Here is a 13759-nt window from a genome sequence, read left to right as displayed (position 1 = left end):
TCTCATAAAAGCTAGAGAAGAGAAACTAGAACGCGAAACTTCTATTCCTAGAAAGCTAGAGGATGGTTGGGAGCCCATCATTAAGATGAAGGTCAATGACTTTGATTGTAATGCTTTATGTGATCTTGGTGCAAGTATTTCCGTTATGCCTAAGAAATCTATAATATGCTTGACTTGCCACCATTGAAAAATTGTTATTTGGATGTTAATCTTGCTGATAATTCTACAAAGAAACCTTTGGGGAGAGTTGATAATGTTCGCATTACCGTTAACAATAACCTTGTCCCCGTTGATTTTGTTGTCTTGGATATTGAATGCAATGCATCTTGTCCCATTATATTGGGAAGACCTTTTCTTCGAACTGTTGGTGCTATCATTGATATGAAGGAAGGTAATATTAAATATCAATTTCCTCTCAAGAAAGGTATGGAACACTTCCCTAGAAAGAGAATGAAGTTACCTTTTGATTCTATTATTAGAACAAACTAGGATAGTGGCCCGCGCACATGCGCAGGCAACCACTTAATGTTGTACAATAAAATATTATATAATCCATGAAAAGGAATTAATTCCTAACGGACACAATAAAATTGAGGTATAAACTTTTTAGACTGCCATTTTCAAATAAGATATTTATGTTTTATTTTACTTTCTCCGTCATGAAAAAAGTGACTTGGATTTATCTACTTTCGTATGTACCTACACATGAAAACATATGTAGGTACATGCAAATCTACATAAATCCGAATCAACTATTTATAAACGGGATGGAGTAATATATTTTTGTACGAATATTATTAATAACCTAATAATATTAGATTAATGGTAATATAGTGAAGTATCTATCGCAGTGGATATGCGTCAAAATACCACTCAATTGATTTTATTGTTCGGTTTTCAACATGGTATGTGTGTTGTTTTAAATTTATTGGGTAATTAATATACCCCTCCATTCATAAAAAGATGTTTCAAACTTGTCTAAATTTACATTATTTGTACTCCATTTAGTATTTGGATCTATCAAAGTTGAGAATTTTTTGGTATTGAAGGTTTGTATTTTGCTCACTCGCATTTGTGAAGGAAGTAGATGCGGCCGATGCATTATCGTGAATTATGTTACGTTGTGATTAAGTGTGTTGTTAGCAAAATAAAAAATAGTATCTCTTTTTTCATCCTCTTCACTCATACGTCCTGATTTTCCCAATTGCTCACAGTTTGACTTCCCTTCTTCGTCCACCTCTGGTCTCCAAATCAGGTTTCCTCCGCCTCCAAGAATCAACCAATATCAGATCCCCGCTGTTTATTGTCGCCTACGGCTGGAACCTACTAATGAAACATTAGAGTATTAGACATGAGGAGGGCCAGGCACCTTCATTTAGATCAGCAGCGCGAGATTGGCAGCGCAGATTGGAGCTTATGGTCGGCGGTCTGCCGACAGTCTACTTGTAAGAAGAATAGAGGCCTGGTGCTTGCTGCTTCTGGAATCGCCAAGGACGCCGCCATGAATTGGTATCAGCCTATCCATTTGTAGTTTTGTCTAAATTCTAGTTTTACCTTTGAAGTACGAATACATGTTCTGCTGATGTCACACATCGTGCTTTTCTCTCTTGTCCCTTTAATTTTTATTTTATTCAATCTCAGTCTCAGCTTTATATGGTGCTCCCACATTTAGATTTCTACATTCGTAGCATTAGCATGTCTATCTAGTTTTTTGTTGGAGCAAGTTTGCAAGTAGTTTTCATTACCATGTCAGCATACCAACTGCGTAGAAAGTAGTCAGGTGGATGAATTATTATTCAGAAAAGATTGATGGTCCACTGACTACCTTTACTTATGAAACAGATGCTAGAGGAACCGATAGTGTTGATCACCATAGGTCTCTTAGTGAAGATATAGGGTTGTTCGTTCACTCCGTAAGTGTCTGACCATCAGATATCTCATGAGGTTGAGAGCTTAGTCGATCTAGCAGATATTGTGGTGCTCTCCATTGATGTCTCTTGAGGTTGCTACGTGGTGAGCCTACAAATTAAATATCTAGTTTTAAAGCACTTGTATATGTATTATAGATTAGCCAGAATATTAGAACTTAGTTTGCCAGCTCCTAACAGCCGTCCTCTACTTGATCAATCCAAACCTGAAATGGCAGTATTTAAATCTGAAGGGCATCACACGAAAAACTTTTTACTAAAATGATGTGAGAAATACTGATAAATCTACGCAATTAGGCCATGTAAGAAAAAACCTTACAATGTCTTACAAACTATACCAAACTTATTGCAGCCACAGATTACTTCGCAAACTGGTGCAATATGATTTAAAAGGCTATAAATCACCGGGTTGTGGCAAAGGTGGCAAATTATATCCATCACACGGCATGATAAAATTTGGTCTACACATACCTTGCAGTACCATCCACGCCTGCATGGGAAATTCGGCAACCATCTTTTATGTGCACATCGAAAATTGAGAAAAAAAAATGGTCTACTGCAAGACAAACATGTCAGCACAGCTGAACCCAAATCTATTTACTGCTACGCACACTGGCTATTCAAGAGTTATAGCCACAGCGAGGAGAAAGGTTGCGAGGGGCAACGTGTGGCATAGTAGGGAGAGACGATCAACCCTTGTAAAAAATAATTGACATATGTATCGATGATAGTACTAACTTTACCATGGCTAGATATAACCTATATTGCAGAGCTGCAATATGACTGAGAATGCATTCAGGATAACTGATAATCAAACCCAGACCAACAAAATTCATACCTTTTGACAGGAAATAAAAGCAGTCCAGCATGAAGTAAGGTTTAATTCATGTAACATTATAATAAAAGCAATGCATATGTTCATAGTTTCAAGAGAGGGCCAACCATTAACATTGATGATGATAGTACCAGCTGACGTTAGACAAAATATTTATTGTGATTGACCATATTTGCAGGTCGTTGCATTGAAGTGTAAAAGTATGCCCAAAAAATATCATAGAATAACTTGGTCATATCCAATAAGATTTTTGACAGAAAGGGAGAGATAAATAGCAGGTCATCAGATGCATATGCGCAACATACCCATTGGGAACCAACTGAATCATTGCAGTCTGAGCTTATAACTCCTCATGGCAAATGGTGAGGATTATGATCATCTCGTTATCACAGGACCAATGTCAATCTTAACTCTTTTTGTGCAGTAATAATTATAATTTCTCGATGTGTAGGATCAGACCTGCTTGGACCCTTGCGCTTGCATGGGTATTATGACCAACACATGTCTCCTCCAATGGTACTTCCTTGACTCACTTGCGAGCAGTCGAGCACCTCATCTGACTCTTTCAGACTTCAGGGAGCAGAGACCTAGATATAATCTGGTTGTGGCAAATCAATTACACTTGCATGGAATGATTGCCTTGGAGGACTCTTTCAGACTTTAGAGAGCATAGTCCTAGAAATAATATGGTATTGGCAAGGTGCCTCTCCACATCATCGAATTTTCTTGCCAGGATGCCTCTCCACATCATTGCATTATCTTGCCAGACGCCAACGTCCTGGCCGGTGGAAGATTGAAGCTTCTCTCCAAATCGCCATAACTAAAGTATAACACTACGTCCGGCCGCGACCAGCAGAAGTTTTGGTGATTGTTGCGCGGTTTTGCCATTGCTGGGATAAGATGATTGGCCAATAAACAGAGATACCCAATCAATCTGGAAGATGTGACGCAGTGTGGTGCGCCTCCATGCAAGATTGCAGATCCTCGTCAAAATTAAAGTTGGAGCATAGGTACGTCCGGCCGTGCCCGGCTGAACTTTGTGAGGTTCCAAAAGAGTTGCCATTGCCCTGGATCGACGGCGGCAGCCTGAGCAATCTGAAGAAGTGACCATGAAGCCAATCACCGACACTAATCTTGTAGGTACTGTATGTATGTAGATTTAATCTTCAATCGATCTCATATCTGCCTTCTTACCTCCTTGTACCGGGATGCATGCATCATACAAGTTTAAAGCATGAATCTATTGATATGGATGCACGATGTAGAGTCAGCACACTTGGCCGGCCGGCCGGGTATTGAGAAGAACTCAAAGGCGGTGATGATCGCCTGAGTGAGGACATGCAAGGAGTCTACATCCATGCGTTTCTTTTCTGAGAACCCAACAACACAGGCGGCGGCGGCGTGCAGGAGGGCATGTGAGGGGAGTTAGCATTAGTTGTTCTTTTTTAGGTTTCCACGGTGGAGTTTAATAACTTCTATTCTAAAGGGGTACGTAAAAATTAATCTGGGGCATAGGTGGGTAATTCTTTGGGATTCTAATGTCAATTGACTATTATAGAGATCCATTGGTTCTAATTGCCTAGCTAATTTTAATAGATGGCCAGATTTGTCTGATTATTGTGGGATTTTCTAGCTAATTCTCTAATTTCTAGTGAGCCCATAATCTACTTTTAATATATAATAGATTATGATGTTGACACTTCGTCTCTTGATAATACTTGACATACACTTTCTGCGCCAAGCTGAAAGGCGTTAAAGAAAAGCGCTTATGGGAGACAACCCATGTTTTTACTACAGTACCTTTATTTTATATTTGAGTCTTGGAAGTTGTTACTACTGTAGCAACCTCTCCTTATCTTAGTTTTGTGCATTGTTGTGCCAAGTAAAGTCGTTGATAGTAAGGTTTATACTAGATTTGGATTACTGCGCAGAAACAGATTTCTTTGCTGTCACGAATCTGGGACTAATTCTCTGTAGGTAACTCAGAAAATTATGCCAATTTACGTGAGTGATCCTCAGATATGTACGCAACTTTCATTAAATTTGAGCATTTTCATTTGAGCAAGTCTGGTGCCTCAATAAAATTCGTCTTTACGAACTGTTCTGTTTTGACAGATTCTGCCTTTTATTTTGCATTGCCTGTTTTGCTATGCTTGATGGATTTTTCGATTCCATTGACTTTCAGTAGCTTTGTGCAATGTCCAGAAGTGTTAAGAATGATTATGTCACCTCTGAACATGTAAATTTTGATTGTGCACTAACCCTCTAATGAGTTGTTTTGAGTTTGGTGTGGAGGAAGTTTTCAAGGATCAAGAGAGGGAGATGATACAATATGATCAAGGAGAGTGAAAGCTCTAAGCTTGGGGATGCCCCGGTGGTTCACCCCTGCATATATCAAGAAGACTCAAGCGTCTAAGCTTGGGGATGCCCAAGGCATCCCCTTCTTCATCGACAACATTATCAGGTTCCTCTAGTGAAACTATATTTTTATTCCATCACATCTTATGCACTTTGCTTGGAGCGTCGGTTTGTTTTTGTTTTTGTTTTGTTTGAATAAAATGGATCCTAGCATTCGTTGTGTGGGAGAGAGACACGCTCCGCTGTTGCATATGGACAAATATGTCCTTAGGCTTTACTCATAATATTCATGGCGAAGGTTGAATCTTCTTCGTTAAATTGTTATATGGTTGGAAACGGAAAATGATACATGTAGTAATTGCTAAAATGTCTTGGATAATGTGATACTTGGCAATTGTTGTGCTCATGTTTAAGCTCTTGCATCATATACTTTGCACCTATTAATGAAGAAATACATAGAGCTTGCTAAAATTTGGTTTGCATAATTGGTCTCTCTAAGGTCTAGATAATTTCTAGTATTGAGTTTGAACAACAAGGAAGACGGTGTAGAGTCTTATGATGTTTACAATATGTCTTTTATGTGAGTTTTGCTGCACCGGTTCATCCTTGTGTTTGTTTCAAATAATCTTGCTAGCCTGAACCTTGTATCGAGAGGGAATACTTCTCATGCATCCAAAATCCTTGAGCCAACCACTATGCCATTTGTGTCCACCATACCTACCTACTACATGGTATTTCTCCGCCATTCCAAAGTAAATTGCTTGAGTGCTACCTTTAAAATTTCCATTCTTCACCTTTGCAATATATAGCTCATGGGACAAATAGCCTAAAAACTATTGTGGTATTGAATATGTACTTATGCACTTTATCTCTTATTAAGTTGCTTGTTGTGCGATAACCATGTTCCTGGGGACGCCATCAACTACTCTTTGTTGAATATCATGTGAGTTGCTATGCATGTTCGTCTTGTCTGAAGTAAGGGAGATTTACCACTAAAATGGTTAGAGCATGCATAATGTTAGAGAAGAACATTGGGCCGCTAACTAAAGCCATGATCCATGGTGGAAGTTTCAGTTTTGGACAAACATCCTCAATCTCATATGAGAAAATTAATTGTTGCTACATGCTTATGCATAAAATAGGAGTCCATTATCTGTTGTCTATGTTGTCCCGGTATGGATGTCTAAGTTGAGAATAATCAATAGCGAGAAATCCAATGCGAGCTTTCTCCTTAGACCTTTGTACAGGCGGCATAGAGGTACCCCTTTGTGACACTTGGTTAAAACATATGCATTGCGATGATAATCCAGGTAATCCGAGCTAATTAGGACAAGGTGCAGGCACTATTAGTATACTATGCATGAGGCTTGTCACTTGTAAGATATAATTTACATAACACATATGCTTTATTACTACCGTTGACAAAATTGTTTCTTGTTTTCAAAACCAAAGCTCTAGCACAAATATAGCAATCGATGCTTTCCTCTTTGAAGGACCTTTCTTTTACTTTTATGTTGAGTCAGTTCACCTATTTCTCTCCACCTCAAGAAACAAACACTTGTGTGAACTATGCATTGATTCCTACATACTTGCATATTGCACTTATTATATTACTTTATGTTGACAATTATCCATGAGATATACATGTTACAAGTTGAAAGCAACCGCTGAAACTTAATCTTCCTTTATGTTGCTTCAATACCTTTACTTTGAATTATTGCTTTATGAGTTAACTCTTATGCAAGACTTATTGATGCTTGTCTTGAAGTACTATTCATGAAAAGTCTTTGCTTTATGATTCATTTGTTTACTCATGTCATTTACATTGTTTTGACCGCTGCATTCATTACATATACTTACAATAGTATGTTCAAGGTTATGATGGCATGTCACTCCAGAAATTATCTTTGTTAACGTTTACCTGCTCGGGACGAGCAGAAACTAAGCTTGGGGATGCTGATACGTCTCCGACGTATCGATAATTTCTTATGTTCCATGCCACATTATTGATGATATCTACATGTTTTACGCGTACTTTATGTCATATTTATGCATTTTCCGGCACTAACCTACTAACGAGATGCCGAAGAGCCAGTTGCTGTTTTCTGCTGTTTTTGGTTTCAGAAATCCTAGTAAGGAAATATTCTCGGAATTGGACGAAATCAACGCCCAGGGGCCTATTTTCACACGAAGCTTCCAGAAGACCGAAGGGAAGACGAAGTGGGGCCACGGGGCGCCGCCACACTAGGGCGGCGCGGCCCAAGGGGGGCCCGCGCGGCCCTAGCGTGTGGGGCCCCCTGACCTGCCCTTCCGCCTACATATAGTCTTCGTCGCGAAACCCCCAGTACCGAGAGCCACGATACGGAAAACCTTCCAGAGACGCCGCCGCCGCCAATCCCATCTCGGGGGATTCAGGAGATCGCCTCCGGCACCCTGCCGGAGAGGGGATTCATCTCCCGGAGGACTCTACACCACCATGGTCGCCTCCGGAGTGATGAGTGAGTAGTTCACCCCTGGACTATGGGTCCATAGCAGTAGCTAGATGGTTTTCTTCTCCTCATTATGCTTCATTGTCGGGTCTTGTGAGCTGCCTAACATGATCAAGATCATCTATCTGTAATGCTATATGTTGTGTTTGTTGGGATCCGATGGATAGAGAATACTATGTTATGTTGATTATCAATCTATCTATGTGTTGTTTATGATCTTGCATGCTCTCCGTTACTAGTAGATGCTTTGGCCAAGTTGATGCTTGTAACTCCAAGAGGGAGTATTTATGCTCGATAGTGGGTTCATGCCTCTATTGAATCTGGGGGAGTGACAGAAACCCCTAAGGTTGTGGATATGCTGTTGCCACTAGGGATAAAACATTGATGCTATGTCCGAGGATGTAGTTATTGATTACATTACGCACCATACTTAATGCAATTGTCTGTTGTTTGCAACTTAATACTGGAAGGGGTTCGGATGATAACCTGAAGGTGGACTTTTTAGGCATAGATGCATGCTGGATAGCGGTCTATGTACTTTGTCGTAATGCCCAATTAAATCTCACAATACTCATCATATCATGTATGTGCATTGTCATGCCCTCTCTATTTGTAAATTGCCCAACTGTAATTTGTTCACCCAACATGCCATTTATCTTATGGGAGAGACACCTCTAGTGAACTGTGGACCCCAGTCCTATTCTTTTACATCGATACAATCTACTGCAATACTTGTTCTACTGTTTTCTGCAAACAATCATCATCCACACTATACATCTAATCCTTTGTTACAGCAAGCCGGTGAGATTGACAACCTCACTATTTCGTTGGGGCAAAGTACTTTGGTTGTGCTGTGCAGGTTCCACATTGGCGCCGGAATCCCTGGTGTTGCGCCGCACTACATCTCGCCGCCATCAACCTTCAATGTGCTTCTTGACTCCTACTGGTTCGATAAACCTTGGTTTCTAACTGAGGGAAACTTACTGCTGTACGCATCACACCTTCCACTTGGGGTTCCCAATGGTCGCGTGCTGTACGCGTGTCAAGTATCGTATCAACTGGAGCTACCAGAAGAAATGTCGGCTGTGCACGACGTGTTTCACATCTCACTCCTCCGAAAGTGCCTTGAAGTCCCCGAGAAGACCGAAGTGTTCAAGAACATCGATCACCGATCGGTGGATATCAACAAGGACCTTACATACCGCGAAGTGCCGATTCGCATCTTGGAGGAAGCTTACAGAACCACCCGCACCCGAAGCATCAAGTTTCCGAAGATACAGTAAAGCAACCATACTGAAGATGAAGCCACTTGGGAACGCGAAGACTTCATGAAGAAGGAGTACCCAGATCTCTTTAGTACCTAACTTTCTTTTAGATCTCGGGACGAGATCTTTTGTAAGGGGGAAGGGTTTGTAACACCCCAAATTTCAATAAAAGAAAGTTAGAAGAATTCCAGAGATTCAAAATTCAGAGCCAACAAAAAAACTTTTATTTGCATATAGTGCCATGCATAGGACTTGTGCATTTGAGTGATATGCCATGATGATTGTTATTGTGTTATTGTGCGAAACCCTAAAACCTAATGTGATCAAGTGAAGATCACAAACCAAATAAAATAAAAGAGAAAGAAATCAAATAAGAAAACCCTAAAACCCTCACATATGGTTTATGCCATTTTTATAAATTTTTACCCTGGACCATTTTGGTCTTCACCATTAGTTGAATAATGTTACTAAACACTTATTACAACTTTTGGAATCAAAGAAACACAAATCAAATGAAATTCAAACTCAAAATGGGATCACATATGATAATGGTCAAATCTGCCATTTATAGTCTGATCCCTACTTTGAGCCCTTGCAATTCAAAATTTTCAAACTAAACTTTCCCAATTCTTTGCACCTCATCGAAGAGCACATCAAGGTGAAAAACTTTGGTAAAGACCACCATGCCAAAATCACTTTGGATCAAATGTTATGCTCATACAAAGTTGGAACTTTTTAATATGGGGAACAATCTCCAACTTTGCAAATTTGCAATTCTTTGAATTTTAAAATTCCACCACCACACATGTTTGTCTCTGGTCAATTACAACTTAACCAAATACACCATTTTCAAATTTTGCAATCATATGAACTCAACCAAATTTGGGCAAATTTTGCAAATTCCAAATATGGAATCAATGCAACACTATTTGAAATAGTGATCTACCCTAACCTACTGCCTCCTCTCACTCTAACCTGTCCCCTGGCTCCCTCTCTCTCACCAACACAAGCATAGGAACCCTAGGAAGAACCCTAGGGAGACCAAGACATGGCCATGCCGGCCCATGCCGGCCATGTTCTTCTTCTTCTTCTTCTTCTTCTTCCCTCCTTCCTCTCCACCACTGGCCCTAGTGCCCAAACTCGCCACCTTGCTCTACTGCACCGCCTAGCAACGGCCATGGTCGAGGAAAACGCAGCCACTCGCCGGAGATCGCGTGCCCAAAATCGCCAGGATGCCGCTCGCGTCGCACGTGCGCGCCGCGGACACCTTCTGGCCATGCGGCGCCCCACCAGCACACGCTCGCCCTGGCCCCTCTCTCGACGCCTTGAGCATCACCGCGCCACCACGACCCCGCCAGACACGCGCAAGACCAAACCCTGGACCGCCGCCGCCGGAGACGATGAACAAGATCCCGCCATTGCCGTGGCGGACACAGAAACAATGCGAGCAAACGAGACGCCGCCCGACCGCGCTGTCGCCGCCAATAGCTTCGCCTGGACACGTTGAACAGCCCTGCGCCATCGCCTAGCCCTCTACTTCGCCGGAACTGCCGCACCATGGTCGACCCTAACCCTGCCCCGCAGCACCCTTGCTCCTCTATAAATAGAGAGCTCCCCTGAGCAATCCAAGCACACCACCATCCTCTCCTCCCATATATGCTTCTCCACAACCACTCCACCCACTCGATTGACACCGGAGCCGCCCCAATTGGACGATCGGAGCCGCGGAAGCCCTGGAGGAATCGCCGTCGATTGGAGCCGCCTCGAGCTCCGCCACTGCTACAGGCTGCTTCACCATCGTCGAAAACCTCGCCCTGAACACCGCCGCCGCTCGCCGGAGCACTGGTTAGCCCTCCGACCCCCTAGGCTCGCCGCCAGAGCATCGGGCTCTCGTCGGAGAAAACGACGACCCTTGTTCGTCCGATCTGGATCTAATCCAACGCACCGCAATGGTTCATACCGTTTCGGGTTTAAACAACCGCTGACATGCGGGCCCCACACTATCAGCAAGCCCACTAGCACGAGATTCGTTGCAGGGCCGAGTTGCTGATTTTCAAACCGTTTCGGCCCACTTCGTTTCCCGCCGGCCTTTTAATTCAAATATGAATTTCCAAATCAATTTAAATTTCAATACTGGCTCTAACTTTGAAATTAAATAGAATCTGTTTGGCTTGGCCAAATTTAGCAAATTTTATGTTGTTGGAAAGCTACTGAAAAGTTCTACAACTTGCCACTGGTCTCACCTTGAGATCTGTTGTAGAAATAAAGTGATAAAAAGATTAAGTCAGGGACTTTTGCACATTCAAATAAATCTTAAAAATCAACAAAAATTGATATTTAGTTAATTCCAACTCCTATAGCTCACATTTAACTTACACTAATTGTTTCTGAAATAAAATGGTGTGGTCACTTTGAATGATCATGCCCTAGTTTAATTAATGAACTATATGGCTAGTTTACTTAAGTGATATTGTCCAAAACTATTATGCAAATCATATGAAGTATTTTACTTCATTTAAATCTTGTCCCAAATGCATTCATATGAAGTTTGGACCCCTGGTCAAATACTCTCACATGAAATGCTTGGAGATTTTAAATCATAATAGGCATTATTAAATAGTATGAGGTGGTCTACCTCATTTAAATCATTTTCTCAAATAATGATGATGAATGGTTGACTTGGGTCAACATGAATTCATGTATGATTGTTTGAGAAATTAAATCTTAAAGAAGATTCAATGAGAGGAGATTATTTCTCAAGAACTATATGGAAACTATCGTTTACATATATAATGAGAGGAAATTAGTTTTCCTCAAACAACACAACCAATGCACCCTAATTATATTAATTGTGTGTTTAGAACAGTTTGTGTGAATATATGTGATATGTAGAATAGCCAATGAATTGGTTGAGTGATTATACCTCGTATTCAAATTTAGACGCTAGCACCGGAGAATACCCGGAGGAAGAAGGTTGCTACCAAGAGGAGGAAGAGGAGAACTTTGACCACTACCAAGGCAAGCTAATATTCTTGCAAAGTGCAAAGACCTTTGGGGCAAGGCACCATAGTCTTACCTTTCTTACCATAAGCCTATCCCAAGTTTCTACCTTACAAGTTTTTACTTGTTTATTCAAAGAGTTACTTTTATAGTTAACTTTGGTCAAAGTAATAGAAGGTTACTAGAGTAGCAAAGTTAGTCTCAAGCTAGCCAAGCAAGATTAGCACCCCTCATGATTAGTGCTAGTGCTAAATACTAAAACTTGACTACTCTAGATGGGAACATGTGACTCGAAATGAATTTGAAACCTTGGAATGATGAATCATTCCATTGAATGAATTTTGAAGGTGAATATGACCAAGAGAAGATGGTGATTTTTGATACAACTGATATTGGTTTGAATGCGATACCTTTCCAATATTGAGTACCCCCACAATACCTGATTATGGGTAGGGCTTAACTGGAAATTTATGCATCTTAGTATGGGTTCCCTCTGAACACACATCATAGGGGTTATGCTTGAGGCTGCCTCCGTTGTTGAGAAATGATGTGAATTGAGGTGAATTGTACGGCCAAGCCCTGTGCAGTTTCCAGGTTGACAGTTGGTCTTCACTGGGGGGCCAAGCTCATGGGAGAGGTGCTCATACTAGGGTTTGTAAGTGAAAGGTTATGGTTGATGATCCGCGTACTGTGTTACGATGATTCGGGGTAATCCCGACGGATGAAATCAAATGTTGTGGCACAAGTGTGCAACTCTGCAGAGTGTAAACCTATTCGAATAGCCGCGTCCACGGTTACAGACGGTTGGAAAGGCCATACAGTTTCCGGTGTCAAATTCTTGAAAATGTTAATGAAATGAATGGTGAATTTGTGACTTGTGGTGAATCACAACAAATGTTGTGGGAATGACACTAATGTTCCCACTTGAGTTAGTTAGCACATGAATAATGACTACGATACTTAACTATTATGCCTCGCAACAACAATATTCCTTGGATTGCGATGAATGACATAATAGGCATCTGGACTTAAAAATCTGGGTGTTGACAGCTATCATGTTAGATCTTGTGAGCTGCCTATCATGATCAAGATCATCTATTTGTAATGCTACATGTTGTGTTTGTTGGGATCCGATGAATATGGAATACTATGTCAAGTTGATTATCAATCTATCATATATGTGTTGTTTATGATCTTGCATGCTCTCCGTTGCTAGTAGAGGCTCTGGCCAAGTTGATACTTGTGACTCCAAGAGGGAGTATTTATGCTCGATAGTGGGTTCATGCCTCCATTGAATCTGGGACAGTGACAGAAAGTTCTAAGGTTGTGGATGTGCTGTTGCCACTAGGGATAAAACATCAATGCTTTGTCTAAGGATATTTGTGTTGATTACATTACGCACCATACTTAATGCAATTATCTGTTGTTTGCAACTTAATACTGGAAGGGGTGCGGATGCTAACCCGAAGGTGGACTTTTTAGGCATAGATGCATGCTGGATAGCGGTCTATGTTATTTGTCGTAATGCCCTAAGTAAATCTCATATTAGTCATCATGACATGTATGTGCATTGTTATGCCCTCTCTATTTGTCAATTGCCCAACTGTAATTTGTTCACCCAACATGCTATTTCTTATTGGAGAGACACCACTAGTGAACTGTGGATCCCGGTCCATTCTTTTACATCTGAATACAATCTACTGCAATCATTGTTCTCTACTGTTCTTTGCAAACAAACATCATTTTCCACACCATACGTTTAATTCTTTTGTTTACAGCAAGCCGGTGAGATTGACAACCTCACTGTTAAGTTGGGGCAAAGTATTTTGATTGTGCTGTGCAGGTTCCACGTTGGCTCCGGAATCCCTGGTGTTGCGCCGCACT

General features: G+C 41.1%; 1 long non-coding RNA gene across 1 annotated transcript; it reads left to right on the top strand.

Annotated features, from left to right (window-relative positions):
* The first annotated feature begins 1185 nt into the window (after positions 1-1185).
* Positions 1186-5023, top strand: LOC127333149 (uncharacterized). Its single transcript, XR_007870997.2, has 3 exons — positions 1186-1509; positions 2942-3125; positions 3215-5023. It is a non-coding gene; the product is annotated as an uncharacterized lncRNA (long non-coding RNA).
* Positions 5024-13759: the final 8736 nt, after the last annotated feature.

Source organism: Lolium perenne, chromosome 2 (genome assembly GCF_019359855.2).
Source record: "Lolium perenne isolate Kyuss_39 chromosome 2, Kyuss_2.0, whole genome shotgun sequence".
Lineage (NCBI taxonomy): Eukaryota > Viridiplantae > Streptophyta > Magnoliopsida > Poales > Poaceae > Lolium > Lolium perenne.
The sequence above is the reverse complement of the archived record's forward strand: the minus strand, read 5'-3'. Positions and strand labels throughout refer to the sequence as shown.